The following is a 10565-nucleotide window of genomic DNA, read 5'->3' as shown; positions in this document are numbered from 1 at the left end:
TGTATCAGATGTGGCACCCCCAGCCCCAGGGCCGATGTGTCCCAGAAAGTTCGTACAGGCAGGCGTAAGAGCCTGAGAGGCCTCTCCTACCCACCTTGGATTCCTTCCATATTTGTCTCAGCAAAATCTTTCTCCAGATCTCTGCCTTTTTTCTTTGAGGATCGCTCTCTGTGCCTCAGGCTCTGTATATGAAAAGTCCCAATAAAAACGGAGAGTGGGGACAACGTGAGTGCATTAACACTCCCGAACTGTTCACATTTAAAATGGTTACGATGGTAAATTTTATGTTAGGTATATTTTACTACAATTAAAAAAATATACGCGATCACACACACACACACACACACCCCTAAAAAGTGGAGTGGGAGGGACGTAAGGGCCTTCATTGGTGATTTGACATCCAATTTTAGGAGGTTCATGCAAGTCCAGAGTCACGCGTTCCAGGGCACCTTCCGGGAGCATTTCTGTGTTTTCCTCGCTGCGTGGGCGGGGGCGGGGCGGGGGTTCGGAGCCCGGCTGGGACTGCGGCTTCTGGGTCCTGACCCCTCTGGACAGGGGTTGCCCGTGGGCATATGTTGACTGTTCCTCAAGGCAGGAGGGGGGTCCAGAGGCAGGTGGCCCGCGCCCAGAAGGGAAACCTTTGAGCATCTTTGCCCCTTTTGGCTCAAGGGTCGTGGGAGCAACGGGACGGGACGGGAGAAGGACCCACCACTTGCTGAGCCTGGCGGTTGAGGCCTGGACTGGCAGCCTCTCCTCCTGCATTCCTCGGGCTCTCTGGCCTCTAGCCGCCCCCCTGCTTCCCGTCATTCAAGTAAAAATGCAAAACTGCTTCCTCCTGCGTCTTCCCGCATCCCCACTGGGAAGGTCCAAATCGCCTTCCAGGTGGGAGAGCCCAGGACAAACTCAGGCCTGTGCTGCCCTCTGCTGGGCGTCCCGGCCCACGGCCTTCCGAGGACTCAGCCGGAAGGACACAGGACCAGGGCCAGGAGGCCTGTGGGGAGCTGCAGACCCAAAAGGGACCCCGTGGGTCCCTCATGCAGGTTCTTCGCTGGTCCTTCCCTCCTCGGTTTGGGGCCCAGCATCCCTCACTGGTCCGACTCACCCGGTGGGGATGCAGACTGGCATTATTCATCGCAAGCCATTTCCAGCCGTGAGGTCTCTCCCCTTCGGGCTCAGGGAGCTTCAGCTGTCCCCCTGGGGTGGGCTGTGGCTCCCAGCTTCCCCGGGGGGGGGGGGGGGTGCGGCCTCACTCTGCTTGTTCCTTCAGGATGTGCCCTGTCACCTGCTTGTCTTTCCACCATTGCCACAGGCTCCTATTCTCCTTCCCAAACAGAGTTCTAAGTGCTGTCGGACCCCATCTGGCAAGAAGGCCTTCAGGCCGTTCCCGCCCGACCCCGCAGCCAGTCTGAATTAATATGTGATCCTGCCGGGCCGCCCGTCTGACCTCCCGCAAAGTCCGCCAGCTGTCTAGAGGGCGAGTACAGAAGGGCACGAAATACAAAGCCCTTCACCATCTGGTTCTGCCTTCCTTTCCTTTCCGTGCTCGCCATCGACATCACCTCCTCTTGTGTCTGGCATCTTCTTGTCCTGCAAACAAGCCAGGCAGCTGGGGTTCCCGGGTCAGCTCCATTGGCTAGCGGTTTGATCTGGTTGTTACCTTTCTTGTCTCAATGATACACTGGGGATAATAAATACAAAACAGGGGTAATAGGAAGAGCGTGCTGTGTAGGGTTGTTGTTAACATGAAAACGACAGGACATATGGAAAGCACTTGTAAGAGCACACGGCACATAGTAGGCACCTTATAAGTGCCGGCCGTTATTTGTCGAAAATCTTGGCAAAGTCGTTCCTTTGACCCCAACCTCTGTTAGCAATCTGGTTGCTTGAATATTCATGCAAGCCACTTACCCAGCAGCCTCCGATGTCCTGACTCTGGTGACTTTCACTGCCAGCTTAGCTAAACCACCCATGCTCCTGCCGCCCCCCCCCCCGTCCCCCCCCCCCCCCCCCAACTAGTCTGGACTCAGAACTGCCTCTGAAATCTTACCTGCCAGCATTCACCTTCTGGGAGCATCCACCCTCCTTCCAGCTCTCTCAGTGAGCACTGCTTTTAAGCCGGCTGGCTTCCTTCCCAGGTGACCCAGGTATGTGGCCTCTCTTCTTCTGTCAGCCCGTCAGATCTTCCCAGCTTTTTAAAGTTTATTTAGGGGTGCCTGGGTGGCTCAGTCGGTTAAGCGTCTGACTTCGGCCCAGGTCACGATCTCGCGGTCCGTGAGTTCGAGCCCCGCGTCGGGCTCTGGGCTGATGGCTCGGAGCCTGGAGCCTGCTTCTGATTCTGTGTCTCCCTCTCTCTCTCTGACCCTTCCCCATTCATGCTCTGTCTCTCTCTGTCTCAAAAATAAATAAAAACTTTAAAAAAAAATAAAGTTTATTTATTTATTTTGAGAGAGACAGAGAGAGTGCAAGAGGGGGATCACCAGAGAGAGAGGGGGGACAGAGGATCCAAAGCAGGCTCCATGCCTATGCGGGGCTCGAACTCACCCCGTGAGATCATGACCTGAACCGAAGTCAGACGCTTAATCGTCTGAGCCACTCAGGCGCCCCAGATCTTCTCAGCTTTTAAATGTTTCCCTGCTGAGTTTATGTATTACTGATCACTTGAATTTTCTTATCAAGATCTTTAATTCTCTTGCTATTCATTCATTCACTCATTCGTTGAGTTGGTGAACATCTGTGAAAGCCCTCTGTGTGTTAGGCATTACATCAGGCCTCAGGCTCACACCATCCTTGCCCTCAAAGCTTAGGGTCTAGTGGAAAGAGACAAAAGAAATACATGAGTTCCGTCCTTACAAATGCTGCACTTACGAATGGAGGAAAGTGCCAGGAAAAGAATCAATAGAGTAGTAGAATGGAGAATAAAGAGAAAGACCTATTGGAAATGGTCTTCAGGGATGACAACAGAAAAGCTGTCAGTGAACTTGACCAAATGGTGACTCCAACAAGGGCAGTTCCAGGAGAAAAGTGGTGGGATTTGGACACTTGAGGAGTTCAGGAGAGCGAAGGAGAGACAGTTCCCCCAGGCTATTCTTTGTATGTAGGGAGGGGACGGGGAGGGAAATTGGAGATAGAACCACAGACAGCCTTGGCGTCTCCTTCAAAAGTTTTTAAGGATCTCAAGATGGAGGCAGCAGACAGTAAACCACTGAATCAAGCGTGGGGCCCCGAGTGGCCGGGAAGTCTCTGCCCACGAAGCTGGCTCTGATGGCGAGTTTGTATGCCAACGAGAATAATCTGTTTATTTATTTATTTCCTTTTGTTTTTGAGAATAATTTGCGTAAAAGAAAGATGCTGATAATGTAGGAAAGAAGAAATACCTCAAGGCATGACATCTGGGGGAGAAAACAAGATGGCAGGACCCTGAGTCTGTGTGGAGGGATTAGACAGGAGGGGGCCATGGCCTCTGTCATAACAGCGAGAAAGACAAATGCGGGGGTATATGGAAGTATGCTAGTGATGGCTGGGGTGGCTTCCATTGTCTCAGTGATGGCTGAGGCCAAGCTACCAGCCAAGAGGGAGAGGGTGGCAGGAGGAACAAGGGTCTTCATGGAAAGCAAGTGCGTGTGGAAGATGGTTGGGGTTGAGTTTTGCCAGTTAAAAAAATGGAGGGCGAGCAAATAGAGGGGGTTGTCAAGAGTCAGAGTAAGACAGGAAAGGGAAGGAAGGAAGGAAGGAAGGAAGGAAGGAAGGAAGGAAGGAAGGAAGAAGGTTAAGTCAAGAGAGGCTGGGAATGAAGTTAGAGACACCCCCAGCATGAGCAATCTGGATTAGGTTGAAAAATTACTGTTGAAGGGACACCCCAGGAGGTGAGTTGAGCACAGAAGTTTGGATCAGACAGCAGAAGGTTTAAACGAATTTCTGGGGTGACAAGGCCCAGGATAGCTCCAGGGAGGTGTGGGTTCGGTTGCAGGAAATGGTCTCTGTTGATGAGGAAGGCTGGGAAGGCCAGCAACACCCAGCTGAATTTACCAAGAAAGATGACAGGGCACAGGGCAGAGCAGGAGGCTTTGGGACAAGTGCTGAAGGTTTCACACTGTTTTTCAAGATGGAGGCCAAGAATGCACTATTTGAAAATGTTCTCTTACAGGGGCGCCTGGGTGGCTCAGTTGGCTGAGTGTGGGACTTCGGCTGGGGTCATGCTCTCACGGCTCGTGGGTTTGAGCCCTGTATCCTGCTCTGTGCTGATAGAACCTGGAGCCTGCTTCAAATTCTGTGTCTCCCTCTCTCCCTGCCCCTACCCCACTCGCGCGCGCTCTCTCTCTCTCTCTCTCTCTCAAAAATAAACATTAAAAATTTTGTTTCTTACAAACATCTTTCTGTCTTCAGTTTTGAGGTTCCCTGCTTCTCTCATTTCATCCGATTATCTCCAATAGCTCGGGGTGGGGGCGGGGAGGGGGGCGGGTGCCGGAGGAGCCGCACTTCTCTCCGTGGGCCAGGAGGGGGCGCAAGAGATTGCAGCCAAAGAGTGACTGGAGGGAAGGCTCTGGACCACAAAGTGGATGGAGCTCAGGAACCGCTGGGCCTCCTCTCCATCTGTGTCCCTCCGAAGGCAGGTAGGGGCTGGGGCCACCTGAGGGTTGGTTCACCTGAGAGCTGCAGGGATCGCTGGCTCGTGGTTGCCGCACCCCACCCCCGCCTCGAGCCACACCCCGTCTTCCCTCTGCCATCTCTCCTAGAGATCTCATCCTACCCACCCTGATCCAGGATGATCTGTCCAGATCCTTAACTTAAGTACATCTGCTAAGACCCTGTTTGCAAACAGGGTCATGGGTCACAGGGTCTGGGGGTTAGAAGGTCAAGCTATCTTTTGGGGGGCCACCATTCAACCCACCACACCTTTCTTTTCTCTCTAGTTAAATAACCCAATGGGTGACCCACTTTATTTGGGTGAAAATGTTGGTAACAGTTACCGAGTTTTTACTATATCCTGCCCGAGCTAAGGTCTTTACCGGGGCCCCTTGTTTACTGCTCACAGGTACCCCCGGGGGCACACAGTGCTGTCCGCCCTCGAGAAAGTGGAGGCTTCAGTGGGTGAGCTGCAGACCAGGCATCCAACCCGGGGACGCTGCCCTCTCAGTCCCACGCTGCCTCCTCTCTCTGGGTGGGATCTCCCTTCTACCAAGAAGATTCTCGCAGTTAGAAGGATTCGAGTAGCTCGAGACGTCCAAAGTCTCGTGCAGAGGGGGAAAGAGGGGGCTGGAAATGCGGAGCGTAAACACTGTGACCCTGGGAGCACGAAGCGTCACCAGCAGGTTACGGAGAACGGAGGGGAAGGCCAGCGTCGGAACCAGCTTATCTTAGTGGCGAACCCAACTGCCTGCTACGGGGCGCCGGGGGGGGGGGGGGGGGTCCCGGACCTCAGGTTGGGGGGTGCCCGCAGGGGGACGATGCTTGCGAGAAGGCCGCCCAGCAGACCTGCAGGTGCCGGCGAGCGCATGTGCACCGTGGGCACGCCTGCGGCCCCCAGGTGTACCACGCAGGGGTGGGGTGGGGGAGGGCAGGGGTGGGGGGTGGTCTGCAAGCCGACCAACTGTATTTCTGCTGCTAAAGAGAAACCTGTCAGAAGAGGCACGGGCAGCAGCCGGCCGCGGTGCCCTGCGGTGCTGTCGGGGGCAGAGGCGGCCTTGGCCTGGAGGCCCCCGGGGTCCCTGGCAGGGGTGGCCGATGACATGGATGTTTGGGGCATCTTGGCCTGGTGTCCTTACCGGATTCGTGGGACTGCCTCCCCATGTTCCTATCGTACTGACCTGAATGCCTTCCATGGTGAATTGGCCTTTTTCTCCCTTTATGTTTATTTTTATTTATTTTTTAAATTCGCATCCAGGTTAGCATATAGCGCAACAAGGATTTCAGGACTAGATTCCTTCTGCCTGCGGGTGCCGCGAGGGAGGGTGGGTATCAGCGTGCCGACCCCCGAGGGCCACCACGTGGTCTCCCGCAACAAGCGCGCTTTGCCGAGCCGATGGGAATGTCACTGTGCCCTTCAAAGTCATATGTGTCCCTGGGCCGCAAGGAGGTCAGGTGACGCCAACGTGTTGCATCAGGTTTTAAGAAACTCAATCCGTATTTAGCAGTAACTGATGCAAACAGGGACGGGTCGGATGGCATCTTGCCTTGCTCATAACAACTACCAGGAAGCCACGTCTTGAATGACGAAGTCGGTCTGAGGGCCAGGTTTTGTGCTATTTGCCAAAACTCCTAGTCAGTATCGGCACACCTCAGCCATAGTGTGGTCTGGCTCCAGATGACTGCCATCAGGCAAAAGTTGCAATAACGTGAGTCAAATGAACATTCTGGTTTCCCAGTGCAGATGAAAGTTACGTTTAACTGTGGTCTATTAAGCATGCGATAGCATGATGTCTAAATTAACGTGCATGCCTTTACTAAAAAAATACTTTGTTAAAAAATGTTAAACGGGGGCGCCTGGGTGGCGCAGTCGGTTAAGCGTCCGACTTCAGCCAGGTCACGATCTCGCGGTCTGTGAGTTCGAGCCCCGCGTCAGGCTCTGGGCTGATGGCTCGGAGCCTGGAGCCTGTTTCCGATTCTGTGTCTCCCTCTCTCTCTGCCCCTCCCCCGTTCATGCTTTGTCTCTCTCTGTCCCAAAAATAAATAAAAAACGTTGAAAAAAAAAATGTTAAACGTCACTCGAGCTTCCAGCAGATCATAATCAGTAATCTGTGGTCAGCCACGGATCACCGTGACAAATATAAGAAGGAAGAAGTTTGAAAGAGCACAAGTTACCAAAATATGACACAGAGACACAAAATGAGCAAATGCTGTTAGAAAAATGATCCCTACAGACTTGCTCCACAAACCTTTAATTTGTAAAAAAAAAACAACAAACCAACAAAACCCAGTATGTGTGGAGCACAGTGAAACAAGTCTGCCTGTATCTGTTCGGTGGCCTCCTGAACGCCTCCCTTGAACGGGGAGGTGAGACACCCTCACAGCTCAGTGGGAATTTTTTTCTTTCCCTACTTTCTCAGCCTTGTCACCCAGCTGGTATGCGAACCAGCTGTGTGTGAGAAGGTCCCCAAGCAATGGTGGGGTCTAGTGAGAGGAGATGAGATCCACTGATTTCTACCAAGAAAAACAGGCATTTTATGTCTATTTATTTTGAGAGAGAGAGAGAGAGAGAGAGAGAGAGAGAGAGAGTGAGTGAATGTGCCATCAGAGGAGGACAGAGAGAGAATCCCAAGCAGGCTCTGTGCTCAATGCAGAGTCCGACGTGGGGCTCGATCCCAACTACTGTGAGATCATGACCTGAGCCGAAACCAGGAGTCGGACACTTAACCGCTGAGCCACCCAGGCGCCCCTACTGAGAAACTTTTTACACAAGCCAAAGGTAACTTGGAAAGGTGGGGTGTAAACGGATAAAAGTACAGATGCTCTGGATGAAACAGAAAGGGGGGGACCCCCGTCCCACCTACCAGGGACAAGCTATTCTGAACAGTTTGGAAACCACCAGACTCAGGTGTGAGGAAGGGAAATTGGGAGGGGGACAGGGCCACTTACCCAAGCTGGGGCACAGGACAGAGGACGGCGAGGTCAGATAAAAGTGTCAAAACCCAAGTCTGGCAGCAAGGGGACGCATGTATATACATACATGTGTACAGAGTATAAATCAGGTACATAGTGTATCATCAGTCTTCAGGGAAGACAAGAAATCTTTGTAACAGAGTCATGAATGTTCTACACAAAGATGAAGTGGTAGGACTAAAGATTATGAAAAGGCTTAAAAATATATATTTTAACACCTCTCCCTGTCAGAACTCTGTTGAGCATAATACAGCAACATTACTGACTTTTAGGTCAACACCTTTAGAAATGCTTGGAATGTGACCTGTGACTTTCATCTTTAGAGACTGTGGGTTCAAGCCCCGTGCTGGGCTCTGCGCTCCACAGTGTGGAGACTGCTTGGGATTCTCTCTCAAATAAAGATAGACAGATAGTCAAGGCCTGGTGCTAGCAACTTATTAATGTAGGAATAATCAGCCAACCATTTACTTAAAATGCTGTTCAACAGTGGACTTCAAGCTGTATTACAAAGCTGTAATCATCAAGACAGTATGGTACTGGCACAAGAACAGACACTCAGATCAATGGAACAGAATAGAGAACCCAGAATTGGACCCACAAACGTATGGCCAACTAATCTTCGACAAAGCAGGAAAGAATAGCCAATGGAATCAAGACAGTCTCTTCAGCAAGTGGTGCTGGGAACACTGGACAGCGACATGCAGAAGAATGAACCTGGACCACTTCCTTACACCATACACAAAAATAAACTCAAAATGGATGAAAGACCTCAATGTAACACAGGAAGCCATCAAAATCCTCGAGGAGAAAGCAGGCAAAAACCTCTTTGACCTTGCCCACAGCAACTTCTTACTCAACATGTCTTCAGAGGCAAGGGAAACAAAAGCAAAAATGAACTATTGGGACCTCATCAAAATAAAAAGCTTCTGCACGGTGAAGGAAACAATCAGCAATCAGCAAAACTAAAAAGCAACCAACGGAATAGGAGAAGATATTTGCAAATGACATATCAGATAAAGGGTTAGTGTCCAAAATCTATAAAGAACCGATGAAACTCAATACCCAAAAAAACAATCCAGTGAAGAAATGGGCAAAAGACATGAATAGACACTTCTCCAAAGAGACATCCAGGTGGCCAACCGACACATGAAAAAATGCTCAACGTCACTCATCCTCAGGGAAATAGAAATCAACACCACAATGAGATACCACCTCACACCTGTCAGAATGGCTAACATTAACAACTCAGGCAACAACAGATGTTGGCGAGGATGCGGAGAAAGAGGATCTCTTTTGCATTGTTGGTGGGAATGCAAGCTGGTGCAGCCACTCTGGAAAAGAGTATGGAGGTTCCTCAAAAAATTAAAAATAGAACTACCCTACGACCCAGCAACAACACTAGGTATTTATCCAAGGGGTACAGGTGTGCTGTTTCGAAGGGGCACATGCACCCTGATGTTTATAGCAGGACTATCAACAATAGCCAAAGTATGGAAAGAGCCCAAATGTCCATTGATGGATGAATGGATAAAGATGTGGTGTATACACACACACACACACACACACACACACACACAATGGAGTATTACTCGGCAATCAAAAAGAATGAAATCTTGCCATTCGCAACTACGTGGATGGAACTAGAGGGTATTATGCTAAGCGAAATTAGTCAGAAAAAGACAAATATCATGTGACTTCACTCATATGAGGACTTTAAGGTACAAAACAGATGAACATAAGGGAAGGGAAGCAAAAATAACATAGAAACAGGGAGGGGGACAAAAACTCTTAAATATGGAGAACAAACAGAGGGGTTACTGGAGGGGTTGTGGGAGGGGGGATGGGCTAAATGGGTAAGGGGCATTAAGGAATCTACTCCTGATCATTGTTGCACTATATGCTAACTAACATGGATGTAAATTAAAAAAATAAAATAAACATTAAAAAATAAACATTACAAAATTAAAAATGCTGTTCAACAAATCTCCAACATGATGCAAGAATTGGGAATTACTTTAGATTTGTGGTAATTACTTTAGGCTTAGCTATTTTATAACAGGTAGAATAAAAAGTACCTATGTATGCATCACTCATGACATTAAAAAATGCATGGGGCACCTGGGTGGCTCAACTGGTTAAGCATCTGACTCTTGGTTTCAGCTAAGGTCATGATCTCACGGTTTGTGAGTCTGAGCCCCGCATCAGGCTCCACACTGACAGTGCAGAGCCTGCTTGGGATTCTCTCTCTCTCTACACACCCCCACCCCTGCCCCAGCTTGCTCTCTCAAAATAAACTTAAAAAAAAAAATCTCTTTTAAAAAATGCATGAAGTTTTGTGCATTTTTAAACTTGATAGCATTTATGAAAATTAAAAATGTGTTCTAAATACAAATTTATTGAGTCAGCATATTTATATTAGTCAATGTGTATGTCTATATTTGAAAATTATATAGTATCTGTTCCTTTATAAAAACTGAAAAATCCAGGTAAGCAAAGACAAATAATGCCAGCAGAGAAACACTGCTAATCAATTGTTTTCAGGTGCAGACACACTGTATTTTATTTATTTATTTATTTTTAATTTTTTTTTTTTTTAACATTTATTTATTTTTGAGACAGAGAGAGACAGAGCATGAACGGGGGAGGGGCAGAGAGAGAGGGAGACACAGAATCCGAAACAGGCTCCAGGCTCTGAGCCATCAGCACAGAGCCTGACTCGGGGCCTGAACTCACGAACTGTGAGGGCCTGAACTCACGAACTGTGAGATCATGACCTGAGCCGAAGTCAGACGCTTAACCGACTGAGCCACCCAGGCGCCCCTAATTTTTTTTTTTTTAACATTTATTTATTTTTGAGACAGAGAGAGACAGAGCATGAACGGGGGAGGGGCAGAGAGAGAGGGAGACACAGAATCCGAAGCAGGCTCCAGGCTCCGGGCCATCAGCCCAGAGCCTGACGCGGGGCTCGA

This window comes from Panthera pardus, unplaced genomic scaffold (assembly GCF_024362965.1).
Source record: "Panthera pardus isolate Hobbes unplaced genomic scaffold, ASM2436296v1 HiC_scaffold_15, whole genome shotgun sequence".
Lineage (NCBI taxonomy): Eukaryota > Metazoa > Chordata > Mammalia > Carnivora > Felidae > Panthera > Panthera pardus.
The sequence above is the reverse complement of the archived record's forward strand: the minus strand, read 5'-3'. Positions refer to the sequence as shown.